This window comes from Microtus pennsylvanicus, chromosome 14, assembly GCF_037038515.1.
Source record: "Microtus pennsylvanicus isolate mMicPen1 chromosome 14, mMicPen1.hap1, whole genome shotgun sequence".
In the NCBI taxonomy this organism is placed as follows: domain Eukaryota; kingdom Metazoa; phylum Chordata; class Mammalia; order Rodentia; family Cricetidae; genus Microtus; species Microtus pennsylvanicus.
Genome location: NC_134592.1, coordinates 64613310 through 64619343, shown reverse-complemented (window position 1 = coordinate 64619343; position 6034 = coordinate 64613310).

The following is a 6034-nucleotide window of genomic DNA, read 5'->3' as shown; positions in this document are numbered from 1 at the left end:
TGTGTGTGTGTAGAGCCATTTGGGAAGAAGGAAAATTGAGAGAATCCATCCATCATCAGAGAGGCCTGTAGACAGGACTCTGGCACATTTCTTGTTGATGATTAATGAGGAAGGTCCCAGCCCACTGGGAAGTGCCACCCCTGGGCAGGTTGTCATTGGCTGTATAAGGAAGCAAGCTGATCAGGCCATGGAGAGCCAGCCAGTAAATAGCATGATTACTCCGTGGTTCTGCTTCAGTTCCAGCCTCCAGTTTCATGTCCTATATCTTTGCTTCCCTCAGTGAATTGTGACTCAGGGTATATGATCAACATAAATTCTGTCCTCCCCACGTTGCTTTTCATCACGGTGTTTTATCACAGTAATAGGAAGCAGACTGAGATCTGTGCAGATGTGTCTGTGTACACATGCACATGGATGTAAAAGGTGGGTGTTAGGAATCTTTTTCATTTTTCACCTTATTTTTCGAGAAAGGTTCTCTCACTGAACCTGGAGCTTACGAATTTGATAAACTAGCTGGTCAGCTAGCTCCAGGGATCCTCCCTAGTGTTAGGAGTACAGCTATGCTACTATGCCAGGATTTTTACACGGGTGCTGGGAATCCAAACTCAGACCCACCTGTTTTCACAGCAAGCACATTACCACCCGTCATTTCTGCAACCCCAGTCCCCTTAGTCTTTCAGTTCTTTTACCTCCTCTAACTCTGTTACCAACTCTTTATTAACTTGCTTTCATAAAGCAAAGTATAAGCTTTTTTCCATCTTTTAACTTCATTGCTCAGCAAAACTTCTTTTACAGAGCCAGAGTTCCATGAATATCTGTAAAATGGACAGTAATGCCTTTTAAACCATAATTCAAAAATAATTTGCTGCGCTTAATCCTGGTTCCACAGCAAGAATATATGTTAGTTATTTTGCTGCTTTGTGAGTATATTACTGCCCCATTATTCAGGTCAACTCTGTAAAATATTAACTTGAGTATAGTATAGATAATGCTACTTAAATGTCTCTTGACATATTACTATTAATACATGGTTAAAATAAAGTTGAGTCTTGTCTGGTTTAAAGTTTTATAAGCTCAGGTCTGGACTATGGAAGCCTTCAGATAGGTCACTGGATCCCCTAAAATTTAATGAAAAATTGTATGATAACCACTTTTCTGGAAAGAGCTCATACTTCGTTTTGAGACAGAATCCCATGTTGCCCATCTGTCTTCAGGCTCACCGTGCACCAGAGGACCTTGAAGTCCTTAAGTGCAGGACATACAGACACATGCTACTGTGCCCAGCAAGAACTCATAACTTTGATTGGATTAGAAAAGAGATAAATGGATTCCCCAAATTTAACCACTGCTGCTTGAGACGGTAATATTTTATTATTTTATCTTGTGCAGTTTTTTAGAGAAACATATAGCTCTTGCATATATTACTCTCTAAAGCCCTGGAATAGAGAAATGAACATGTTGTTTATTCTAGATGTAGACACACAAAAGCTAGTTCAATGTTTTAATTAATTGGGCATAAATCTATGGTAAAAAAGAACAACTGGCCCATAACAAAAGCAGGTTGATAAATTCTTTTTAAAAAGTTTATGAATCACACACTAAATCATGACTTTCAGGAACTAAATTATAATTTTCAAGTTATATGGTATTGAATGAGTTCAATGGTTTTGGATCACTGGAAAGCAATGTGTAAGATTCATTCTTGTTTTCTTAGCTACTGAACTATAATTCAAAATGAGAGGCAATAAAGCAGGACTCTGTTTCAGAGAGAACTAATCTTTAGTTTGCTTAGTCTGGACTTCCTATTATTAAAAGCAGGGTGTAATTAAATGTATACAATGGACTGGAATATCATAAATGTGAAATGAGGTCATTTTTACTGATATTCAATCTTTGTTAGTCCAGATGAAAATTAATTCACTAAAACTAGAATGTATCTGAATCACAAATGAAAAATAAGTCATTCGACTCAATAATTGTGTGGTTTTATAATACAAGGGCTCTTTGAAGTAATACAGGATGACGAGTCAATCACACTCTGCAAGTTGTTCAAACCATCCCCACAAAATCATTCAGTATAAAACATCTATTCCTTGTCAGTGTTAATTAAACAGCTATATGATTTACCTCGCTAATATTTTAATATTTGTTATCTGAGACCCTTTCAGCACATCAACTGCAGTCTACCTTCTAGGTTAGTTTCTGTATACTTGCCTTGCTGCAACCAAATACCTGACAAAATGCAACTTAAGAAAAGAAGGAATGAGAGAGGGAGAGAGAAAGGGAGGGAGGGAAAATGGAAGGAAGAAAGCAAGAAAGGAAGAAAAGAAGAAAGAAAAGAAAAGAAAGAAAGAAAGAAAGAAAGAAAGAAAGAAAGAAAGAAAGAAAGCTTCTGACTTACAGTTTGAAGGTAGAGTCCTTCAAGGTGGGAAGAAAATGATGGTAGGAGATTGAGAGAGCTGGTCAAATTGTGTCCACATTCAGCAAACAGAGAGATGCAGGCTGATACCCAGCTCACTTTCTCTTTTTCATTTAGATCAGTACCCTGTGGCCATAAAATGGTGCCTCCCAATATTAAGCCAGGTCTTTACATTTCAGTTACCATAATCTAGAAACTCCCAGGCATACCTAGATGCCTGTTTCCATGGTGACTCTAGATCACATCCATTTGACAAGATTAACCATCTTTAATTTAGAAAATGACAAAACACAGAAGAAAATAATGTTGAGCACTGGAAAAGGAACATGAATTCTGGGTTCAGAAGACTAAAGATTCTGACATACCTTGGGAATGTAATCTTGTTCCCTTTGTGAATATGCAGATGCACATTACTGGCTGTTATATAAAAAGACATGTATAAAGAAGAGTGCTGCAAACAAAACTTTTGTTAATTAGATTGAAACCAAAACCTACACGTGCTTGGCAAGTGCACGACTGAGCTACTCTCTGACCCTCCCCCATACCTTTTAATGAGATAAGACACTAACAAAGTTAGCCCAAGTCATACCCAGATAAAATACTTAATCTCTAGGTGAGTGATGAGTAAAGAGACAACACTATTAAGAACAGAGACTAGACCACTCTGGTTTTGAAGTGTGATACATGGTGAGTATATCAGTTACTTTTCTATTGCTGTGATAAAACACTGTGACCAACGTAACTTATAGAAGGAAGACTTTACAGTTCCAGAGGCTTAGTCAATGATGGCTGAGCAGATGTAGCAGGCAACAGGTGACTGGAGGAGCAGCTGAGAGTTCATATAAAAAAACACCAAAAACAAACAAAACAACAACAACAAACAAACAACCAAAAAAAACCCCACAAGCAAAGGTCAGAAACCCTACACTGGGAATGGCCAGAGGCGTGAATGGGCCATACCTCTGAATCCTTCAGAAACAGTTTCACCAACTAGGTACCAAATTTTCAAATGGAGGCCATTCTCATTCAAACAACCACAGTATAGGAGAAATAAACCCCAAAGTTCTCCTCTTTCTTCATTGCTAATCTGAGTAAGACTAAACTTTTCAGGGAAACAGGGACAGAGAGTGTAAGTAAGGGTCTTATTCAAATGCCATGCCTCTAGTCCTTTATACACACATAAGTTGTTCATCTCTTCCTCTAGCCTCACATCCATGTCTCTAGTCCTTTATACACACAAGTTGTTCATCTCTTCCTCTAGCCTCACATCCATGCCTCTAGTCCTTTATACACACATAAGTTGTTCATCTCTTCCTCTAGCCTCACATCCATGTCTCTAGTCCTTTATACACACATAAGTTGTTCATCTCTTCCTCTAGCCTCACATCCATGTCTCTAGTCCTTTATACACACATAAGTTGTTCATCTCTTCCTCTAGCCTCACATCCATGTTTCTAGTCCTTTATACACACATAAGTTGTTCATCTATTCCTCTAGCCTCACATCCATGTCTCTAGTCCTTTATACACACATAAGTTGTTCATCTCTTCCTCTAGCCTCACATCCATGTCTCTAGTCCTTTATACACACATAAGTTGTTCATCTATTCCTCTAGCCTCACATCCATGCCTCTAGTCCTTTATACACACATAAGTTGTTCATCTCTTCCTCTAGCCTCACATCCATGTCTCTAGTCCTTTATACACACATAAGTTGTTCATCTCTTCCTCTAGCCTCACATCCATGTCTCTAGTCCTTTATACACACATAAGTTGTTCATCTCTTCCTCTAGCCTCACATCCATGTCTCTAGTCCTTTATACACACATAAGTTGTTCATCTCTTCCTCTAGCCTCACATCCATGTCTCTAGTCCTTTATACACACATAAGTTGTTCATCTCTTCCTCTAGCCTCACATCCATGCCTCTAGTCCTTTATACACATATAAGTTGTTCATCTATTCCTCTAGCCTCACATCCATGTCTCTAGTCCTTTATACACACATAAGTTGTTCATCTCTTCCTCTAGCCTCACATCCATGTCTCTAGTCCTTTATACACACATAAGTTGTTCATCTATTCCTCTAGCCTCACATCCATGCCTCTAGTCCTTTATACACACATAAGTTGTTCATCTCTTCCTCTAGCCTCACATCCATGTCTCTAGTCCTTTATACACACATAAGTTGTTCATCTATTCCTCTAGCCTCACATCCATGTCTCTAGTCCTTTATACACACATAAGTTGTTCATCTCTTCCTCTATCCTCACATCCATGTCTCTAGTCCTTTATACACACAAGTTGTTCATCTCTTCCTCTAGCCTCACATCCATGCCTCTAGTCCTTTATACACACATAAGTTGTTCATCTCTTCCTCTAGCCTCACATCCATGTCTCTAGTCCTTTATACACACATAAGTTGTTCATCTCTTCCTCTAGCCTCACATCCATGTCTCTAGTCCTTTATACACACATAAGTTGTTCATCTCTTCCTCTAGCCTCACATCCATGTTTCTAGTCCTTTATACACACATAAGTTGTTCATCTATTCCTCTAGCCTCACATCCATGTCTCTAGTCCTTTATACACACATAAGTTGTTCATCTCTTCCTCTAGCCTCACATCCATGTCTCTAGTCCTTTATACACACATAAGTTGTTCATCTCTTCCTCTAGCCTCACATCCATGTCTCTAGTCCTTTATACACACATAAGTTGTTCATCTCTTCCTCTAGCCTCACATCCATGTCTCTAGTCCTTTATACACACATAAGTTGTTCATCTCTTCCTCTAGCCTCACATCCATGTCTCTAGTCCTTTATACACACATAAGTTGTTCATCTCTTCCTCTAGCCTCACATCCATGCCTCTAGTCCTTTATACACATATAAGTTGTTCATCTATTCCTCTAGCCTCACATCCATGTCTCTAGTCCTTTATACACACATAAGTTGTTCATCTCTTCCTCTAGCCTCACATCCATGTCTCTAGTCCTTTATACACACATAAGTTGTTCATCTCTTCCTCTAGCCTCACATCCATGTCTCTAGTCCTTTATACACACATAAGTTGTTCATCTCTTCCTCTAGCCTCACATCCATGCCTCTAGTCCTTTATACACACATAAGTTGTTCATCTCTTCCTCTAGCCTCACATCCATGCCTCTAGTCCTTTATACACACATAAGTTGTTCATCTCTTCCTCTAGCCTCACATCCATGCCTCTAGTCCTTTATACACACATAAGTTGTTCATCTCTTCCTCTAGCCTCACATCCATGCCTCTAGTCCTTTATACACATATAAGTTGTTCATCTATTCCTCTAGCCTCACATCCATGTCTCTAGTCCTTTATACACACATAAGTTGTTCATCTCTTCCTCTAGCCTCACATCCATGCTTCTAGTCCTTTATACACACATAAGTTGTTCATCTCTTCCTCTAGCCTCACATCCATGCCTCTAGTCCTTTATACACATATAAGTTGTTCATCTATTCCTCTAGCCTCACATACGATTGATCACATTATTACTAAATCATGCTTTGTTACAATTACCCCCTTTTCTTACCAATTTCTGTGATTCAGAGTCCCTAAGAAGTGGAGGCCAGAACTTACTC